The sequence below is a fragment of the Tympanuchus pallidicinctus genome, unplaced genomic scaffold (genome assembly GCF_026119805.1).
Source record: "Tympanuchus pallidicinctus isolate F22 unplaced genomic scaffold, pur_lepc_1.0 scaffold2, whole genome shotgun sequence".
Lineage (NCBI taxonomy): Eukaryota > Metazoa > Chordata > Aves > Galliformes > Phasianidae > Tympanuchus > Tympanuchus pallidicinctus.
The window spans coordinates 39,180,534-39,203,746 of NW_026294721.1; the positions used below are offsets into that span (position 1 = coordinate 39,180,534).

General features: G+C 39.5%; 1 long non-coding RNA gene across 1 annotated transcript; it reads left to right on the plus strand.

Annotated features, from left to right (window-relative positions):
• The first annotated feature begins 1,194 nt into the window (after positions 1 to 1,194).
• Positions 1,195 to 2,028, plus strand: LOC128080730 (uncharacterized). Its single transcript, XR_008206857.1, has 2 exons — positions 1,195 to 1,409; positions 1,828 to 2,028. It is a non-coding gene; the product is annotated as an uncharacterized LOC128080730 (long non-coding RNA).
• The last annotated feature ends 21,185 nt before the right edge of the window (positions 2,029 to 23,213 follow it).

The window sequence follows — 23,213 nt, forward strand, 5'->3', positions numbered from 1 at the left end:
CTCTTGTATCACATTCTGATGGGGTAAAAAGCACAGAACTTAAAGCTGCTTCTGTTTTGTTTGCATTCAAATTGTATGTGAGGTTTGTACTTAATGATTAATCTGATTTATTTTTTTTTCTGGTCTACAAATCACACACACAAAATTAAAAGCTTTGTTGTGAAGCTGGATGTTTAGGTGGTCTTCATTTTATTTTCTGATTAAAGAAAGTATGTGTTTTAGTCTTTTCATTTGTTTTGAAAACTTCAGCTGAAGGAACAAAACAAAGCTCCAAATTTTCTTTTATGTATCGAAATTTAACTTACATTTTTAAATGATCCTGCCACATAAAAAGCTAGGATTTCCATCCTGGAAAACTTTTTTAAATGTCAAAAAGCTATTTTGAATTAGTTTGAAAAATAGAAACTATTCTAGAACAAAGTTTAGGAAACAAAATTATTGTTTTGTCAATTTACGTTTTATCGTTTAGAAGTTCATGTAATATAATGATTTAAAAAGAAAATAGCAATTATGTAATTTCATTCTCAAATCTTACTAGAATATATTCCTTCTTAGTAACAGCTTTTTTGGCATATCAGCACTTTCTAAAGCCAACTGCCTTTTTAGAAAACCTGTAACACATTTTATTCACTGTTCTGTGATTTCCACAAACCTGGAGTAGGATTTTTGCATTAACATCTGCGTTTCTCCTTCTTTCTCCTTTAGAGGGATGGGAAGGGCAAGTAAGAGAAATAACAAGTATACTATGTCCTGAATTGTAAATACATGCAAAATCCAGCCTCTCTAATGTGCCTTGTGGTAACTCTTGCAGGATTTTTTGGCTAAACATGCTAGAATCTGTTTCTTTTGTGTATGAGACATCAGCTGAGGTGATGGGAGAACAAAGCCTAGTTCTGAGTTTCTGAGTACTGAATATCAAAATAACTTCACCTACAGGAACAAGTGAGTCATGTGGGATGAAAGAGAGTTAAACTAGGTGTAAGAGTGAATATTAAGCCTAGAGAAAGGAAGGGTTCTTTCAAATCCACTGACCTCTTGTACAATCAATCATATGCGTGTCACATAGCATCACACTTACAATAGGAGAACAGTCTGGAAGGAGCACCATGAAACAGCTGTAAAATTACTTCTAGACTCAAACTCCAAGTTCTGAATTTCTCTTTTATCTGAGATGATAATTTCTTCTTTCAGGCATGCTATCATAACAACTACAACAATTTGCATTGGAGCAGCCAAAGAAAGGCAAATGATGGATCACCAGAGCACAGTAAAAGCACTGTAGTAATTAGCTCCTTCCATGAAAAATGTGCAATTCCAGGATCAACCTAGAAGCAACAAATGGAAACATCAGACAGATGGGAATTAGAGGAACCCAAAGAAACAATAAGACAATTATTGATAAGCAGTAAGTAAGTACACCCTCTAGTGGAATATCATTTGAACAAGACAGTAGTTTGATTTCCTTGCTACCTTGCAGGCTACGTAACTAGCACATCGCAGCAAGCATAAACTCAATTTAAAAGTGTTTATGACCTGCTTTATATTTGCTTTGTGCCACTGGGACAATGCTAGTCAGACAGTGCCTGCCTATTAATCTACCTCTAAGATTTTGGGCCAGGTGGGAAATAAGCTGGAAGTGCAGCTGATTCCTAAGAAAGATATGTGAGATTCACTGCTATGCAGGATGAAATCAAAGCAGTCCAAGTCAGGGTCTGGGGTCCCTGGCTGAGTTTTTGTTTCAGAAAGCTGCTACTTCCCCTGGTAAGTGCCATAGCAGTGGATAACTCCACCAAGTCTTCAGACATTTTCTCTTTTTTTCTGTGACAGAATTAGGAGACCTGAACCTTCATAGAGTCCTCTAGAAGCCTGAGCAATAACTGAGAAGCTCCAAGCCATTCCTGGTTTGAGGTGAAGAAAATGTGTTTCCAGACTTTAAGTCCCATGTGTGTGTCTTTGGGCAGATCCTGCAGAAGGAGGTGAAGATGGACTAAAAGTTATTTTAATAGAGGAAAGTAATCTTCCATGCACAAGATCACAAAGTCCTACAAATGTTCATAAACGGCCAACCTTTCCTCCGTTGCGCAGAGAAAACCAACATCGCACCATTCTGACTTTCTTTCTTTTCCCCTGTCTCTGCTCTCTCCTTATGGCTGTGAGGCTCAGGCTGTGGAATGCAAATCCCAGACATCTTTCAGCCACTTCCAGTGTTGAGTGTCCTTGCATGAATTCCTCAAGACAGAGTGCTTCATCTCTTTTGCTGGTATAAAACAAGATGAAAACAAACAAGCAAAAAAAAAAAAAAAGAGGGGGGGAGGAGGATAGAAGCTAATTTCCCTGTCAGCAGCCTCCCATTAACTACATGTTTGTGTGTTTGTGCATGGGTGATTGAGGAGAACACTCTTAGGAAAAAACAGATTTCAGTGTCAGAATTGCAAAGGGTTATTAATATAAACAGATGAGATAAACTATGATTGCTGAAAATGATGAAAAATATCTCACCAGTGTCATTTTCATGTTGTTTGCTCATAGTTTGAGAGTTTAAAGGACAAAAACATCATGCAGATCAAAGAGCTTTCCTGGAAAGACTCATACCTACCTTCAAGCATACTTTTTCTTTTCCTCTACTCAATGTGATACATAATTGGCTTGCTCTGTTTAGCACCTGTGATTATCGAAACAACTTCCTTCCAGTTAGGGAACATAAGAAATACCTCAGTTCTGTTCCCACTGAAATTAGGAGTGAGACCTCCAACTTTAGTGAAGGCAAGGTGAAAAACTGAAGAATAATGAATACACAGACTCCTATATAAAAGCTATGGTTGTTCCATTGATCCAAGCATAATTACAGAATGAGATGAAATAAATCCAAGAAAGTTCATTCAGTATGTTGCTGGTACAAGAAGCATTACAGAGAAGGCATGGTAATCCTGTGAATGAACTAATCAGCACTCATCTCTATGCAGAAATAAAATAAATATCTTGTGCCTGTGTGCACATCAGCTCATTGCTCAACAAGCTAGAGAGGCCAGTCTTTGGGACAACAGTAGAACGTTACTAGAGACTGGGGTGGCAGCACGAACACAGCATTTCCATTTGTTATCCTGTGGGGTGTTGTAAAAGCAAATAATTCTGAATTGGCTGCCCATTAAAAAGAAGGCATAGATTCATTATGCCTTAATTTTATGTTAAGTGGCACTACTATTCTGTTAAGAGGACTACAAGATTTAGTTAAAAATCATAACTACAGCATCAATAGATGTTAATTTGACCATCACAGGCTGGTTTCACTGCAATGTCAGATATTCTATTCTTAGCAGGTGAAGCACTGAAATATGGGGTGTAAAATACCCATTTAATTCTTTCTTGTTTTGCTCAGTTTTGCACTTTCTTACACAAAGAATGTGAGCCATTATCATTTTAGATATAATCAAGACTAGTTTGATTTGAGAACCAAAGCAATAACCCTTGGCTGTATTTTGCCCACCGGCTTTCTGACGTAGTTCTTTTATCAAGTTAAAGAGTGCTTTCACTCCTGTGAGGATGTATAAATATCTCCCAGATGATTTAAATAGTACCATGTAATCAACATGCTATGTAGACCATAAAGCTTTCCCTTCATTGAGATGTAGAGTTGGTGGGTTAGCAAGGTTGTCTGTTCACAGTTTCAACCTACATTGGAGCTGCTGGTACATCCTCAGTGTGTGTGAGGTGGGGGGAGATTAGTGCGGGGTAGTCAAGGGGCTGTATCTCAATAGATCACAATAAGAGAGCTGCTTTGCTATGTATGAAGCACTGACTCAGAATCAGACAATCTACAAATGATTTAGTGCCCCACGATTGTGCGGTAAGCAGCACTCAGAACATGCTTCAGTTAACTATATACAGTTTGGCAATTTCTGTTACATAGGCGTACGGTTTTATAACTCTTTTTCTGTACCTCCTGAGGAAGTTCCTTCAATTAGACTGTTATTTTATGTCAGTGCAATTTTACACCTTTAGAGAGTGAAGCTGTTTGTAAAAGTTTATCATGTGCAACATACACAATTGCGGGTGAGAAAGAGAATTCATTGCTTTCCAAATTCACTATAAGTTCAAGAATTCCATCCCATGCCACAGCAGAAATTGGGTATTACGGCACACTGGTAATTTTTACACTAGAAGAGTTTAATTGCTGTGCAAAACACACACATTATAGCTTCCCTATTGCTTTTTTGCCTCTCAGTTGCTATTTAGATACAGTGAGTACGTACCTGAAACGCCAACTGGTAGGAGGCTATTTAGATTTGGGAACTTCTGACAGAATCTATTGCCAAGACAATTCCTCTTATCCTTACAATATTTATACAACAGGTGCATTTCTGATATGCACATTACAGTCTGGTGCTCTCTCAGTGCTATATTGTAAGCAAATTCTGCAGCCTGGGCTTATGCAGAAGTTATGCTTTAAGTAGATGCTTAAAAAATTCAAACACGAGGTGGATCCAGGATCAGGGACATGACCCAACGATGTGGGGATTTAATTTGACTCAGTGCAGCTCTTAGGTCTTAGCAAAAGAAGAAACTAGTTTAATTCTTCTGAAGTCCCACAGAGCACCTAGGTCCTAAACAACGCAGATGGTGACAATGGATTTATTTTGCTTCATCTCAGTGGCAAACCTGTAAGGTTCCACCTCCAGGGAAAAGAAGTCTGATGCAACAGATGAGTGCCTAGGGAAACCAGCTTGATTCAGAGGTCTGGGGAGGCTGCTGCCAGGAAAACAGATATCTATACACAATATTTTGCCAGCAGATGTGTGCTTGGTGCTGACAGTGTGGTATTAAGCTAAACAGACCCAATGAGAGGAAGAGCACACAGGGTAGTCAGCAGGAACCCACTGAGGCCATGTTAACATTGTTCATATAGCTTACTTTAAGCCTGAAGCTAGAGACAGTGACTTGCCTACAATACACTTCATAAACAGACCCCTGGATAGCTAGGAATGGCAGCTTTAACTGAGATCATAGCAACAACATTTCAAGAACAGTTCCACTATGAAAGGCTGACTCCAGGTTTGTCAGTAAGCAAATTTCAGCAGCAATACCTGTGACTGACATGGCTAGATTTTCAAAGAAAACCACCATGAGAAAATAAACCCAAATCTGCCCTATTTTGGACCATGGTTTTAAGAATTGCATTTAGCCACACTTCCCAAAACTACTACATGGTGATCTTTGCAAATCTGCCTGTTAATGCCATTAATAAAAAGCAAATTATTCTGGAAATTCTGAGTTCAAAGTGCATTTCTGAAAATCTGGATTTATGTACACACTAATTAAAAAATCAATCTTCCTTTAATTTACTTCCAAAACAGGGCTCCCCATAACCTGCTGAATTATATTCTCCCACAAAATACTAATTCTTCAGTAAAATAGCACAGACTCTTATGAATGGGAGAAATACAAATGGAATCATTCACTAGACTGTTGATTGTCTCCTTAATGTTTCACCAATTAACCAAGCTTGAGAGCCTTTTAAGCATCAGCTGTGATGAGCTGTTTGACACCGCTGCCAGCATTCATCATTCCCAATGTAAAGTGACAGTCCTGAGATTAAAATATTATTTCCTTATAAAGATGAGGAGTCACATTTACTTACAATTAGTATGCAGGCTTTGACAGGACAGGCATTTGTAACACAATTTCAAATTACCACCACCACAAAAATAAATAAATAAATAAATAAATAAATAAATCTAGTAGCTACGAATTAATATTTATGTGGTAGATGAATGGCTAAATTTGACTGTCTTCAATGAGAGATCATTCCTTAAAGGAATAGTGATGTCCTTCATGGGAAAAGTATTCAAAACAAAACTTGTGCTGACATCTATACATTCTGTTCTAGGCTTTAGCAAATGCAGGGAGAACTCACGTACTGTTGGAAGAATGCTTTGGAAGCTGTTTTCCACAAGCTTGTCTCCTGTTGTAGCTAATAAACAGAGCACAGAAAAATCTCAAGCAAGCACTACAGTGAGCAAGTCTGAGAGCACGATTCAATCTTCTATAACAGACTGGAGCTGTTGACAGTAACCACAAGAGGGAGAGCTAATTCCTGAAATAGCTGCAAAGGAGTGAGGTCAGTAAAGTGCCAATAGTTTATTTAAATTACAGAAATGATATCCAGGTTGTAATAATATTTGCAGAAGCAAGCTTCAAAAGTGTACACGTGGCAATAACTAATTCTAGCTCCCTCCTTTGTGCAGACTGACCCAGACAAAGAAAGACTGTTTAAAACATACTATTTTTTCAAAAGTAGCTCTGATGAGGTAAGCTATAATAGAAAGCATAAGTGTTTCTGCTCATTCTGTCCATATAAGAAACTGGTAATCTCCTCTTCATTACTCTGAATCACATCCAGCATGGTCAGTACCGAGTCAGCAGTTACAGGAGGAAGGCTGCAATATCTGCACATAACTCTTTCAAAAAACAGGAATTAACAACTGAAAGCAAAGAGGTCTTTGCTGAGGTGATCTGAATGTGCATTGAGAAGACAGGAAAATTTACCAAGCTATGTGTCATTATCACCCATTTTTATATGTTCATTTATGCAACTGGAATGGTGATATTTCATTAATCAAATGCTTCTACCTCACACAAGTTATTTCCATAGCGGCAGGCAATTCTTTCTATGCTAGATCACATTGTCGCCAAGATTCATCTCAAGTTACATTATTCCTTCACTAGAAAGTGCATCAAAGTTCAGCAGTTAAAAGCAGAATATTAGGGAGAGGCCAGTTTGAGAGCTACACCAATTATTTGGTCAACCTTTACTTGCTGAGAGCCAGCAGGAGGTTTCCTACATGTGACTTGCACATGCAGTGAAGATCCTCATGTCCCTTGGAGGTAGTAAGATAATTTGCTATGTGCTTAAAAGGCCATGAATGATCCAATGCAAATACTTTGGGACAGGGACATATGTTCTTCTGTGCTTAAGGAGGCAATGATCAAGGCCTCCAACTCTTACCATAACCACAGAACACTAACAGCAGCAGTAAGTGATACAGAACAGATGAAGGGCCATAAAATCTCACTTTCCACCATATAACAGCATCTCTTGAAAACACTATAATCGAAAAAGCAGTGGTCAGTAAGCAAGTAGTAAACAGGCATAAGCTACTGAACATTCATTTTATTTAGGAGCCTTGTGCCGCTCCCCTTCCTTTAAATTAATTTAGTGTAGAAGCCCCATCAATAACCATGCCAGCATCAAAACACCTATAGGCTGAGACTCTGCAAGCAGCCATTCCATCATGTCATAGTTTCTTCTCTCTGGAAACTTTAGCTGCTAATTAGCTGCAACATTTCTGACAATGGACTATAATTCACCAAAGTCCTTTACAAGCTCCTGTTTTCTCAAAGCTAGTGTATTTTCAAGGCTTAAAATAAACTTGACTCCTTTAGCTGGTTTTCCATCTAGTCAGTAGTTCTACTTATCCTGCAATTGCTACATAGTGCACACAATATGATACAGTAAAAATCGTAATAAAGAGATGATGGTGTTGATGGAACTGTTTAGGTCAGTATTTCATCCAGGAAACATTTATTGTTAACTACAGAAATAAGTGAATATCCTAGTATTGATTCTCAGCTGGACTAAAGAAAAGTTAGAGTACTTTCCTTACTTCCCATAAGTTGATTATGCTTCACTGATTTCTGCAACTGAGGCCATAGATTTCAGCAAGAGTAGCCTGCTTTGCACTAACAAAGAATTGGACTTGTTTCACAATAAGTTGCTGGTGTGCTCCTGGTTTCTCCTGAGTGCCTGATATCTCTTGGACCAACTGAAACTAAAGCAACAATTTGCATCAACTTCTGTAGAGCATATATGCTGAAAGGATCACTGCCATGCTGAATCTGGCAAAACCTAATATTTCATTTTATAAATTAGGGTCCACTTCCCCTTCACCAGTGGAATATCATCTTTTACTACCACCTGTTCCATCAGTTCCCAAAGGTATCTAGGTGCTATGCAACTCTGATTCTTTCAGAAGTCTCGTTGCCAGAAATCTTATGGACCTCATGACAGAAATTTAAAATCACTTAAATATTAAGAGTTATGCCTCTATAGCAAACCATGATAATCTTCTCCCACAGCACTCCTAAAATGGACGTCACACTTCCAAGCACTCCGGGAACTTCAAAATGCTGCCCTTATAACCAAGGTAATGAGATGTCCATTTTGAAATCTTATTCTAACCACTCCCTTCAAGATTACTCCAGTAGAAGTTACATGTGCCAGAGAGCAAAAAGAGTTGGGTCACTTCACACAGGAAGGCAAGCTGGGAGCTGAGGGTGATTTTGTGAGCAGGAGCAGCGAGCTCACCACAGCCCTGCAGTGTCTGAACTGGGCAGCCCAGCCAGAGCAGCGGCAGCAGCAGCTTCTATCATCTGGCAAAGTAACAAGTCAGGTCTATGGCTAGCCCAAAAAACCTGAAAAACACAGTCTGTTAACAAGAGTAGAGCAAGAGTACCTACAACACTGCTCAGGCCAAGACTGAAGGCTCGAGAGTTTAAATAGGGCTTCTGGCCCGCGAGCAGCATGTGTGAGTCAAAGGTCTCAGTGAGGTCTGTTAGGGTATTTTTGAGTCTGTTAGTCAGTACCCTGCACTCTGACAAAATGTGAAGGACTACTTATTTTAATTATAGCATGACACAGCATGGCACAGTATGAACAGCATAAATTGAGTCTTACGAATTACTTCCTATAGGCTGAAATATAGCTGCAGAAAATACTTGCTTAATAATTTACTATGATGGAAAAAAATCACTGTTGTTTGGAAACTGCAGTACAAAAGTTTAGAGCCCCCAAATTAATCAAATACATTATTAATTACATTCAACTTATCCACTAATTTTATCATAGCACCAGGAAATGTAGAATCATAGGAACACCTAGGATGGAAAAGACCTATAAGATCATTCAGTCCAACTGTCCACCTTTCACCAGTATTTCCCACTAAACCATGTCCCTCAGTACAATGTCTCTCCATGGTTCTTGAACACCTCCAGGGACAGTGACTCCACCACCTACCTGGGCAACCCATTCCAGCACCTGACCATCAGTGCCTGAACATCATGGCTCTTTGCATGAGTTCTCAAAAGGACATCCACAAAGTATGAAGGCAGTCCCCTGAGGAACAAGGAGACAGAAACTTCTCCAATTGGAAGTCCCACCACTGGTTTGTCAAGGTCAAAATTCCTTTCTTACCTGGCCCTGTAAATGCATAATTTCTGTATGAGAACATTCATTCAGGAAAGATGGCTATGAACACTGCTCAGCAAAGCACTGCAACCATGAGGTTAGGCTAGTTCTGGAAAGTGGAGTCGGGAGGCAAGGGGAAGAACATTTGGAGGAAGATCTGAACTGAGCCTGTTCATTTCTTCTGTAAAGATCTGGACCACTGAATTGGAGCAGTAAATGGGGGTTGTGATGCTTTCTCCCCAGAATATGCAGAAAATAACAACAGCCTGGAGCTGAATCTGTGTAGGTTCAGATTGGATATTAGGAAATGATTCTTTACCAGAGTGTGGTTGGGCACTGTAACAGGTTCCTCAGGGCACTGCTCACAGCCCCACGCTGGCGGAGTTCAAGAAGTATTTTGACAGTGCTCCCAGCCATAGAGTTTGAATTTTGGGTGGTCCCGTGTGGAGCCAGGAGTTGGATTCAATGATCCTTGTTGGTTCCTTGCAGCTTGGAATATTCTATGATCCTATCAAATCCCTTTCAGAAGAGAGGGAACAAGCGTCTCTCTTCTGAATGGTGAATGTAGAGGGTGAGGAGATGTCCCTTGGAAGCAGTAAGTCACCCAAGATGTATGAAGGCTGGCTTCACATGTTATTTTGAATTTTGACACCCTTGGCTCTACATAACCAATACATGTAGGCAAGTGATGGGATCCTGAATTGTGCCCATGGAAAAAAGGAACAGATATCCCAAAGTCAGCACTACAGGATTCAGCTAGCAGGAACTTATACAGGCAGCTTAGAGTTTCAATGACAGAGCAAAGAGTGTGCAGGCCCCACAAGTCACAGTCTGCTGCCTGATTCACTGGACCACAAACCAGATTGCTTAAAAAAGCCTTAAAACATATACAGCATGAAGCTTTTACCTATTACTCCATCAAGATCAATAGGACAATTCCATTCTGCAGAACTATATTCTACTAAAACTCAAAAGACTGATTAGAACAAAAGTTTCAATAGTATATTTTTGTGATACCATTTATTATCCCACATCGTTTGACACAGTGTAGTATATTGCACCTATAAATCAGTTGCAGCAAATTATTTAATGATGCATTAACTGTGGAGTTCCACATATATTACAGTTCTTTAGCCAATGTTGAATGGTTTTTCAATAGCGTAATCCATCCCAGAAGTACCAAAACAGGCATATTCATCCATCATCAGAGTGCAGAGTCTTCTCTTTGCTCTTTTTATTTTATTAAAACCCTCGATCTACAGGCATAGCATTAAATAATTCCCTGGAGTTTTTTTCTGCATCATATTACCACCACCACCATCCTCACTTTTCTGTCACAAAAGCCTTTTCACTCTCTATTATATTTTTGCCATCCTTGCACAAATTAAGCCTGGTTTGGCACTGACTTGGGCACCACTCCTGAGAACTCATAGATGACATTGTATTATCTCTACCATACCATGTATGTGATGGCATTATACTTTTAGATTACATAAATTATGCATTCAAAAGCTTGAAAACAGAAGCAGAAATTCTACCTAGAACAGGACAGATAGAAGGAAAAGATCTAATAGGTGTGATTATAGCAGAAAGGCGTTTGTTTTGTTTTTTACTTCAACGTACACTTTGCTGGAGATTCCTCTGAGGTCTTTGATGAACCCAGAGTTGGAGCAAAACAGGTTTTTGGAATTGATCTTTAAGAATTTCAGACATCAAAATAAACTTATTATTTTTATTCCATTCATGGTGCTGAATTCAAATACCACTTTCACAGTGAGAAAACCAGAAGTTTTGCTCTTTAGCACCTTAGGCAACTGTGTAAGAGGCAGAGAACACTGGACTTTCATGGAGTTCCAGCTTTGTACCTCAGCAAGATTCTCCATCTGGGAAAAATCAAAGTTCTAGATGTTCCTGAGCTGACTGTTCCCTCAATGCACTCAGTTTGCTGAATTTGCTGAGATTATTATTGGGAAACTTAACCATTTGAGTCATCTCTCACTCCGAAAAAAATTGGCTTTAAAGTTCTGCAAAGGAGGATTTATTTTCCCCTCAAGATAAATATTGATACTTTAGTCAATATTTACTATTTGGCTTTGGAAAGGAGCAAAAAAGCCTATTCTAAAAGTTTAATAGAGTTTGAGAACTGCTTTTAATCTACTCTACAAACTATATCATACTTCTGTCTTGGCAGACAAAGGAAAGTTCATTTTTATTCATATTAATGAAACACTACAGGGCTCTTTATGGCAGAAGAGGGATGGGAACCTGCGTTTGCTGCACAGATAAAGCCACCTTGCCTACAGCCAGCAAAATTCTGTTGTTTTTGATTTTTTGGGGGGCAACTACTGAGGTTCAGTCATATCTCTGCAACATGGAAGTTCTCCTCTCATTCTTAAAAAGATAGCTGCTTTACAAGCACCCTAAACACAACAGTGCTTGCTTAGGTATCCCTTAACTGTGCTGTGTGAAAATGTGCATTAATTTGGCCTGGCATGAATTCGTAGTTCTTGACACTTAGAAAATTAACATATTACCTTATTAAATGCTGCTCACTCACAAATGCGCAGACCAGCTGTTACCTTCCTCCACTACTGAACTGTAGCAAGCACTTTCTAGAAGAAAATTAAAAGTAATGATTACAATCCATTAAAAAAAATTCAATTTAAATTATTCTGCTACAGAGGGAGCCACAGAATATTTCAATAACTTTGCATTTCACTTTGTTTAAAAGGTCCTATTTGTTATGTAGGGCCCCCTGTAGATAAAATATCCTCCTTCAAAATTACTGATCTGCTTACTTTGGAGACCATGCATATACCTAGCAGAAAAAGAAAACCAGACCAGAGAAATATGAGACAGTCCTCATCCTAAAACAATTTGAAATTGTGGTGAAATAGAAACACAGGCATTTTCTCAGACAGGTAGGTGGATGACAACTAAATTCACTAAAATATGTCTGTAATTCAGGCATCCCCTACACCTGAGGGCTCTGATCAAGTCATAAAGGAAAATTCAAGCCATTACAACCAATAGCTGGCAGTCTTTTGCCAATTCCCGTAATTTTGTATGCATTAACATGGAATAATACAAATTTCCCTGCACATAAAGTGCCCTTAAATACTGCTTACACTGAACCGCACTCAAAGAATATTTTCAGTGGAGGCAAGGGATGACTCTCTACTAGGATTACTGATGTAGACAGGCAGCAGGTACCACCTCCCTCCTCTTTTATCTGCACTGTAAAGTACTGATTTTTATTGGTTACCTTTTTCTTGTGTATTTTAGCAGCATTGATTGTCAAAAGCAGAAACCAAGTCTTGATCAACATGCATTCTATGAGAGTGTTTTGCATGGTAGAACAAATCACTGACATTGGAGTGAGCATGCAAATCTTGATTTATAATCACCAGCAATGCTTTTCAAGTGAAGACACTGATGGAGCCAAAACAACCTTTGTTTGCTGCGCTTAGACAGAGCCTTCCTTCATGATGCAACTTTTCATTCACATGAATGCATGGGAGCAAATGCGCATTCTCTTCAATAGGTGTTCCAGTTATTTATTGGGTTTGTATTACATAGTTATTGCTGCTGATCCAAACTGCTGACACCTTCTTCTGGGTGCTACCTTACTACACCATTGACATTAGGTGATCTCAGCTGTATTAGTATTCTGTCAGTGTCAGAGATGTGCTTGCTTCAGCTGCTTGGGCCTGGCTAAGCAGGTGAGGGAATGACCACTTGAAAAAGAGTTGTTAAGACCACCACAGCAAAACATTTGTAGCAATTATTTTTTCATTATGTACAGTATTGTAATCAGCTTGGATTCTTCTTCCTGTGAGGCACAAATAAAATGCAAATGTTTTTTGAAGGAAAGGGACGTTCTTTATGCTGTGCTATTCAGAGCAGCGAAACGGCTTGAAGTAAATGGGGATTATGAGGAATGTTTTATGAATCCACCCAGAATAAATTAATATAAGCTTCACGCAGGGAAAACCACAGGTGAGTTTTACATCAGATGAATGTATTACTGCTCAAGCAAGTGGAAACAAGGAAGAGCTGAAGGCTTTAGGTCTTATTTAATAATACTAATACCTAGCTTTTTTCATGAGATTTCAGTGCTCTTTACAGAGAAGGCTTATCTTACTTTGGGTAAGATGGGTTTAAATTAAGTATCTTCTCCAAGGCTACTGTTCCTATCTACAGCAAAGTCTGGGAGGTACATTTGCTGTGGCCTTCTTTACCCCATGGCAATACTCTGGATCAGAGTACCAGCCAGACCCGTTCTGAACAAACTTATCCACACCGTAAAGCATTCAGCCAGACAAAATAGTTGCACTGTACAGCCCTTTCAGAAGCTCAGCCATACAGTCAGTGGGCAAATGTTTTTACTATCAGGAGCACAGCATCTAGAGACTGAGTTACACCTACCCATCAAAATCAGGTCACCTGCCTCACAGCCTGGGAGTAAGGCAGTTATGCCAGTAGCTGACTGGTCCCACACCCCAGGTTAGGTGAACTATTTCTTAGCTAGGCCAGCAGGTACAGGGCTCAGCTCACTAGCAACTTTCCAATTCAAGGAGAAAGGAATTTAACTGCAGAAAAAGTCCCTTTGTTTTTAGCAACAACTCTGAAGGCCCATGCATCTCCTGGTGGTTGCCTGGTACTAATCAGAGGAAGAGTTATGGAGCATGGTGATAGATCTGAAAACAAAACAAAAACTGCATGTTTTTTCCAAAAGAGAGGGAGATCCTCATCTAAGAAACAGCTTCCCTGTGTTTAACTGCATGTGAATGATGAGAAAAGAAATGACAAGGAATTTAGTAATGTTGTATTGCTTGCAAAACACAAATAAATTTGCTATTGAATGAGTTCAGGTTTCTTAGAGACATCAAATCCAGTGGATGGAACCTGTGCAGCATTAAAGCCCCTTTAGAGAAGAGCTGATCAGAGCTGCACTTGATCCAATCTTAAGATTAGAAGGCATTCAGCATATTATGACCAGTCTAACATTAGACTGCTCCATTTGCGTAAGAAGGCACACTATGGAAGTATCTTCATTGTCAGGCTTCAAATCCTCTTTTCAGGTTTTTGCATTACATGAGACAGAGCCCTCAAAGAGGTAACCACAAGAACAAAAGATGCCTTGCTGTCCAAACCTGGCTATTGCATTGACTCTTTTCTTGCAGAACACAATGCTATACAGTCACTGGTGCCAAGACAAGGGTTTTGTTTTGTTTCATGCAGTCAGTTCAATGTCTCATTACCAACACCTTGTCACTGGAACCCTTAACAACTGCTGTCATTGTGTCTCAAGAAGTATGAAGTGACTGGCTCCTGTAAACCTTAAGCCAACATGTGTGCTTAATGGAACTCCCCTGATTATAGTCAGCCATGTAGCAGGCTAGGGACCATCTTCTCCTTCAGCATTCTCAAAATTAAGTTGGATTGTCAGACTATGAGTTGAAGTCTGACAGCTACTTGGACCAACAACTCCTGCTGGAGGACCCCAAGCTGTTCAGGTCACATGTAACTTGCAGTGGGTATTCAAGTGTGCAGAACAGCACAAATCAAGAGGTCTGTTCCACTGAAGTCAGTGTTAACTTCATTGTCATGAAAGTGTGTCATTGGTGTGTCACAGAAGGGCCACACCAAAGTTGACTAGTTTAGAAAATCTCAGCCCAAGGTACAGAACAGTTCCATGCTTTACATTTGAAGGATATGCTCTTTGGTTTTTTTGTGATGGGGGTTTGTTGTTGTTTTTACAGCGTGCATCAGGTTAAATCTGAGTATTTCACTTTAGGATGATTATGACAGAAGTCAGTTGTTTATCTGAAATCTGATGTTTATTTTTCACAACAGAAAGGGAAACATTTAAATGTATGAATATATTGTAATGCTTTGCTTTCCTTGTTTGCGTTCTCAGGCCCTGACAAAAATCTCTGGGTATCAACTGACACCAATAGCCACATTTTCCTGAACCTTAATTCATGTTATCAAAATTATAGAATCTTAGAATGGCCTGTGTTGAAAGGACCTCAAAGATCATCTGGTTTCAACCCCCCTGACGTAGGCAGGGTCACCAACCACTAGACCAGGCTGCCCAGAGCCACATCCAGCCTGACTACGCTTATCATTTGGGATCAGCATTAGTCCCACACAACTCTTGCTAATGTTTAAATAACATTTATGAACTGAAATGTATCAAGGACATTTCAGCACAATGCAGCCCTCTTCTGGCTTAGAACCTCAGTCTCCACAACATAGCATAAAAAAACATAATTATCTAAGCACAATATTTCCAAGTTGCTTTTGGCTTATACAGTACACATTTTCTAGCATACTGAAGATACAACACATTGAACCTTTCAAAACTATTTCATATCCTGCTGGATGTGACTTTACCATATGGTAAAATCAGGTCACTGTTAAAAAAAAAAAAAAGGTGCATCTATTGCAAAGATCATTGAAAGAAAGACAATTGTGTTTTCTGCTGAAAGTGCCATCAGTACATGTTCTTCACTATACCCTAGCAGAACATACGACATTTTGCTAACTGTAAAGAAATTAATGTCCAGGAGAGGATAAAAGATGGTATGAGCCAAATTAAACCATTAATAGTTTAGAAATTGGAAAGACGGACTGTCAGTCAACCTAGGCCAGGTCAGGGCTGTGAAGTGTGACAAAGTCCTGTTTCTGCTCTGACAAACCATCAGCCTCTCAGCAAGGCTGCTGCCTGTTTCTCCATGGTGTGGTTTCTAATGTGCTGGCTCAATTTTTATGTTTTAAGCACATCTCTAACCATGTGAACTTTTTTTCCCTTCACTCTGTCCTCTCCTCCACTCTCCTTTATGCTTTCCCCTCGCCCTTCAAAATTATGTTTCTCATCTTAACTACAGAGAACTCTTAGAACAGCTTTTTCTTGATATACTTGTTCATGAAAGTTGAGGCCTTCAAGGCAGAGAGGATACACTCTGGATATATGGACAAGGAACATATGGAACACTGGAGTAGAAATTCCAATGTCACTTTTTTTGAGATTGAGCCCAGAAAATGTAAAAGAAACATTTAATTTGCATGTGGGTTTGATTTTAAGGGAAACACAACATTACACTGAAAGAAATCAAAATAAACAGCCTGAACCTGCCACTTGGTAATATTTGTAGATTATATGAAGAATTCCTAACTGACATGTAAATTGATCCGAAGTGTCAATTGCTCTCCAATGCAAAACACTGCTAGAGGAATGCTCCTGAGAGAATTTTGCAGGAGAACACTTATCTGAGAGGTTAAGGCCAAAGAGAGCTTAGAGCAATGTTTCCCACATATACTCTTCAGTTTTGCACCAATCCAAGACATAAGGCGCTTTGAATGGGAAGTGGTGATGGGGATTAGTGCTCTTCAGTCGCTTTCAGTTTTTCCTGAGTTTATTCAGTCACTTTTGCAAGCTCCTAGCATCACCACCACCCTATGGTGACAAGCTCTACAGATATAAATCACATCATACAAGAAGGCATATCCTCAAGACTTTGTTTGAACGTGTCCACCTACCTGATTGCTCCCCTTTACAGAATCTCTTCCACAGTGCTGATGAATCTCTTCCCACGTGCTAGATTTCAGAGACTGATTTCAGACACTATCTTCAGGGCAAGGCCAAACTCTTGCTACACACTTGGGCTCCTGATAGTAACATTTATTAATAGCTGGTCAGGGAAAGGGGTTGGTAGATTTGCTCTCAAAAGACTAAGTGCCTACAGATGTGTATGTGTCTTGATCTGAGAGTGTCAGCAGCATAAAGGGTAAAGAAAAAGAACACTGTCTACATGACAGCCAACTGCTGGCAATTTTAGAAGAGTCTGTTTACATTCAGATTTCTATTTTATTGCTTTTCATGCATTTGTAGCCCTCCAAACCAATAAGAGGAAAATCAAACTCTCAATGTCACTATCCATAAATCAACCTTACTAACAAAGAACAGAAAATGAAGGGTTCAAGAGAAGAATTTCTCTTTCCATTCCTACAAAGCAGCCAAGCAGTACTGCTATGACCTTTCCTTAGCCACTTGCTCCTCTGTTTCTCCTTTGGATGTGTTTCTGTGTCAGTTTGCAGTTGCATAAATAATGTCAAGAGGCCTCAAGTCATGGAAAGCTGCAGTGAGCTGTAAGTTATTCCAGCTTCAGTAAGGTACACAAACTGCACCCAGCAGTAATGAATCTGGGGTACTATGAATATCAGAAACACAAGTCCTTCCTTGGTGAGGGTAAAATGTTTCAGGAGGCATGAAGAAAAGCTATAATGATATAAAGAAACAGGTTTTGCTCTCATTGTTTCTGTTTCAGTTGGCAGATGTCCCACTCTGCTGATAAAGACCTAAAGGTTTTCCTTGTTCCCCCATGCCTTTGCCTACCTGCCAGTACTTAAGGCTGAGTTTAAAAAAACAACAGTGAGATGCAAATACGACACAGCTATCTGAGCACAGATGATGGCTATTTTAAAAAACATGACTTCATAGCCTAGCTTTTAAAGGACATCTTGAAGAGTTGAGATTGGAGTTACAAAGGGACTTTGGGTCAGTTGCTTTTCCTGCCACCTGCCTGCTAAGTTGCTAGCCAAAGTGTTTCTGAGACACGCTCTCAGAAAGCAAAGAAGGTGGCAAAAAGTAGGCTACTGAATCCATTCTCCCCAGCTTGCAGTTTCACTAAGATCAAGGTGACCAAACTGCAAAATCAACATATCTCTCCTGGCTAGCTTGTGGTTTGGCTGCACTTCCAATGAACTCTTCAGATATGCATTCATATGAAACAGGCTCTTTGTTTTGAAAATCAGTAGCAACTTCATCAAATTAATTTGGTATCTTGCTGATGATATGCTGCCCCTCAAAGCCTGAAAAGGGTGAGCAGATCAGGTTACCTTCATCTCTTCAGTACATGCAGCCAAGCGTGCTCTGCTCAGCTTCATTTTTTCCTAACTCAGCATTCATCCATTGTGTTTTACTTCACTGAAGACTGTTATCACATCTTTGGTACTGGCTTATAATAAGATGCACATTAGAGCAAAAAAATGCTCTAAAATGCTTCAGTATATTTTCACAAAATGATTCGAGCTTCTGTAATACTTCCTGTTATTGGACAAAACTAAAAGAAAAATGGACTTCTTCAAAGTTGAAGGTGTTTTTCCAGTCCAGAGAAAGAGCACCCATGGAGAAACAGTCTGAACTTCCATGAGACGATTTGAAGCTGGACTCATTTTGTAGTAGGAGGGACTGAGAATACAAATGTGTGTTTGTTTCCCAAAAAGTTCATCATCTCAGTGGTTTTAGGATGGAATCAATTTTCATTATGCTTTTGCAGAAATTGTTTTTTCAAACCTAGGTCCTAATGAAGTCTGGATTTTCTGGTTTTGTTTCTGTTTTCATTAAGAATGTTGATGACAAGAAATCTCTACTGTGTAAGTGATGATGTAAGTGAGGGCAATTCAAACACTTTTGTGAAATACCTAGTTCTTGAAGGTCGACTGATAGCAAAAATTGTTTGGCAGGTGTGGCCAATACTGACACAAACCTAGTTGGCCTCAGCAGAAGCAGCTGAAAAAAAAAATATCCAGAATAATCCTCACCAGCTTTTCATAATTATTAGACAAAATTCACAAGCTGCAGCATTTTAGAGGTTTATAGTTTCTACAAAAGCCATAGGCTGATTTTTTAAATCAAAATCTGAAATATGAAAGAAAAAACCTTTTTTCACTGGTTCACGCAGGCCTAGGTGAAGTTAGTTGAAACCTCACAACTCACCACAGATGAACTAATGTTCCTTATCCATCAGCCTCACTTCACATTTTTCTTCCTTGTTTTGACCAGCTGTTCATTCCTGCAGTTGAGAAACACAGGTAATGTTAGAATTCTTTTCCTCTTCATTTTCCTGGTCAGTTTTACTCTCAGTTGTGTGGAAAAAACTTGCTTGCGTACTAAGCTGACTTTTCTGACTAGGTCTGCTCCCCTGAAATTTGTCATCAGTATACAATGATGCATAAAGTAGATATAAGAAGTGGAATGGGAGTGTAGGTGCACAAGGTAGGAAGGACACTCTATAACTCTTGCTGTGCTGTGAATCAGGTCAAAGGAGGCCAGGTCATGGTTTGTCGTTTTTCTTTACAGAAGGGGAATTTTACCACCATGGCATGTAGCATATATTTAGTAATGTGCTGAAGTTGCCCAAAAGAGAAGGTTTCGCTGAAATGTTGGCTTTGGAAAAATATTCCTGGTGAAACTGCTTGTATAAGGGAAATATAAGGGAAAAAGGAGCTAAAGATGTTTTGTTTTGTTTTGTTTTGTTTTAAACAAAAGACAAAAACCTATATGAATTGATTACTTGGTAACACACACAAATAATATATTTGTTTAGAAGCAATTATCCCTTCATTAATGCATAAAAATTAAAGGACATCTTGTTTTCCCTTGCAGAAAGGTCACATTTCTCTGAGCTCACACAATATACCAACTCAGTTTTCTGTATTAAAGGATTGATATCACTAATTGTTCAGTGAAGTTTCAATGGCAGACCATTTCTTACCTGATCTGGACATATTTCCTGCCAATTCCAACCAATTTTATATTAAAGGAAATTCTGATTCAACAAGGTAAGTAAAATATGTACTACTAAGTAGATGGCAAACATTAATCATTTGTCCAGTTCCAATATAAACAATGCTAAATTAGTGTTTCAGAGTACAACTACTTCCTGTGATCAGCAGGACTTCTTATTCTTTAGTAGTAGTTCAACTCAAAAAACTGAATATGCATTTGTGCAGAATCAAATATCAAAGCTAGTGTTCTAATCTCAGTGAGACAACACACTGACATTAATAAAAAGCATTAGGAGAGAATTTGATTCAGCATTGGCCGTGGAAGAGGTGCACTCTAGTGGCACTGAAGCTGAAACACACACGTTATGGGCTAACTGCTCCACATCTTAACATCTCTGCCCACAGCTCTGCAGGGATATTTCAGGTGCCTAACAGATTTTGCAGGCCTGTAGGTCACTTAGCAGATGCTCCAACCTGAGGCCATGCTAAATGACATTCCCACATGTGATTAAGGGAGAAGTTTGCACAGAAGTTTTACTGTATGGCACTTATCTCACTGGATCAGAAACTAAAGGCATGTGCAAGCTGCACTGCATCCCCACATCTCCATGGAGTGCAACAACATTAAGACACCGGAATATTTGAGGCTGAAAAGATTACAGACAGTCTATTTTCATAAAATCATAGAACAGAATTCCCTGACACAGCTCCATGCCGTTCCCTCAGGTCCTGTCGCTGTCACAGAGAGCAGAGCTCAGCGCTGTCCCTCCGCTCCCTGTGAGGAGCTGTAGCCACCATGAAGTCTCCCCTCAGCTCCTCTGCTCTGGGCTGAACAGACCAAGGGACTTCAGCCACTCCTCATAAGTCTTGCACTCTATACCTTTACCATCTTTGCAGTCCTCATTGGGAAGTTCTCCAATAGTTTAATTCCTTCTTATATTGTGATGCCCAAACCTGTGCCCAGTTTTCGAGACGAGGCCGCACAGCAGAGGGGACAACCCCTCCTTCTGCCTGCTGGCAGTGCTGATCCTGAGGTACCCCAGAATGCAGTTAAGCCTTTTGGCTCCAGAGCACACTGCTGGCTCAGATTCAACTTGCCGACAGCCAGAACCTCCAGACTATTCTCCATGGGGCTTCTCCCCATCCTCCAGTCCGTTGTCCTGCAGTCTATGCATATCGCCAGGGTTGCCCCATCCCGGCTGCAGAATCCAGCACTTGCTGTTGTCAAACTTCATGCAGGTGGTGACTGTCCAGCCCTCAGATCTGTCAGGACATTCCTGCTCTGCTGACTCCACATCTCAGTGACCACTAGTGACCACTATTATCTAAAATGTTCATAGATACTAATTGGCTAAATTGAAGCTGATCTCTTCATAATAGCTGTCCAAAAAGCACCTAACCTTCAAGCTCTAGGTAAATCACCACTGATACACAGAAGTCAAGCAGCGGAGCCACAGTTGCAGTTATTGCAGTAACTGAGTTTAAAAGGCTGAAGATTAGTCCCTGTATGTGAAAAAAACACAATAAAGTACCTTCTACAAAGCCTAAATCTCTTGATAGAATAATCCAGAAATGAAGGGCTTCTGCCTGCCACAGACTAGCCACCAAAACTACTGGTGTATAGTAATACTACAGCTGTATGGTAATAGGAACTCATTCATGTTAGCTCACCTTGCTTGTATCAACTGTATGTTCTGAACCAATGGCAAAGGTGAACTGAGAGCACTGATTCAGAACCAACATATCTGTATAGATAACATAGCAGTTAGCACAGAACTTTTGAAAAATAAATAAGGGAGCAGATTTGAGGGCGGAACATTATTTAGACTGACATCTACTTAGCTTTATAGGTACAGGCACTGCTCTAAGTCCTGCTGTCAGAGGACACGATGCCACTGAGGAAGTCTGATCATGTGGACTGCCATGCCACAGGCAAATAACAGGTTAGGAGGCCTGAGGAGCTTTTTCTTCTCAGACTGGGGAAACGAAACTTTTTGTGCAAATTTCTAAAATGAGTGCCAAACTGCATTTGAATTTGGCGAATATTCTTAGTCTGACTGTTTAGATGAAAGGTGCCCCAGACAGGTCACACTTGCCTCTCAGATTTACCCTTCGTCTGTGCAGAGCAGAAGACTTGTTTGGAGCGCCAAGCACTGTAGGACTGTGACCTTGCTTGGCTGATCTAGGGCTCACATTAGTACTGCTAAGAAATAAAGAAACATTTACTGTCTATAACAAGACCATATTTTATGTATAACATTTTAACTTGCACACTGAATTGAAGATTTCATGGAACAAGCAGCACTTCAAGATATTTGCTTCAAAAAAGTTTAAAAGCTATTCACAAATTATTTTCATCTGTCAGTGTGATTCTGTCACTAGCTTTCTTTGCAAAACATCAAAATAACTCTCTTAACAAGGGAAGCATTATCTTTCAGAAATTGCATCAAGGGAATGCATTCTTCTAACTGCAGTTACCACAGTGAGAAACTGAAGTCAAGTTCTTCTGCTCACATTCAAGAACCAAAGTGACCTAATTTATCCTGTTTCAGAGAAGGTTCTCATTTTGAGCTTAATATTCCAGTATCTTGATCATTAACCTTTTTTTTTTTTTTTTTTTTAAAATAAACATATACAGACATCTCTTTTTCCTATTACTGTACAGCTGTAGATCATACGTGCTCAGCCAGGTGCATGAATAAAACATTCTGAAGCAATTCTCCCATGCGCCTTGTCCTGTTTGCAACTGTTGAAGCTGCTGGCTTCAGGCAATAATTTGTTTATGCAGGTGCATCATGTTTTCTTAGGATGGCACGGGCTGGAAAAGTGACTTTGAACAAAGGAGAGCTGAAATTCAAGGACTGAAATGGAAGTGGGCCAAAGATGGGGCTGCGGACTGATAGGGGACTATCACCTTCCAGCCATGCCTACAGAAAGACTTTGCCTTCAGATAAGTGAGGAGAGTTATCATTTCAGAAATTAATTAATACATAGTAATGTATTCAGTAAAGGAAAAAGTGATAAAATGCAGAGCCTACAGTTTTTTTTGGCTGCTTTACTAATCTAAACACAGGCATCCTCCTCTTGCAGGAAGGAAAACTGCTAAAATAAAACAGGAGGAGAAAGGAAGAGAATAAAAATAAATAAATTCACATTTAAATAAAGCGTATTTTGCAGATGCTAGGGTTACAATGCACAACAATTCATACAATTGATGTGTTTTCCTCTAATTGTCATCCTTGTTCTTTTATATCAAGCCCACATGCTATGAGAACTAGTGAAGAGAATTTTATATCTGCTAATTATTATCATGATGTTATTAATTTAGACTAAGGATAATAAGATAGGGTGTATGTAGAAAGAATTCATTATGAAATTAATTGCTCTGATTAGG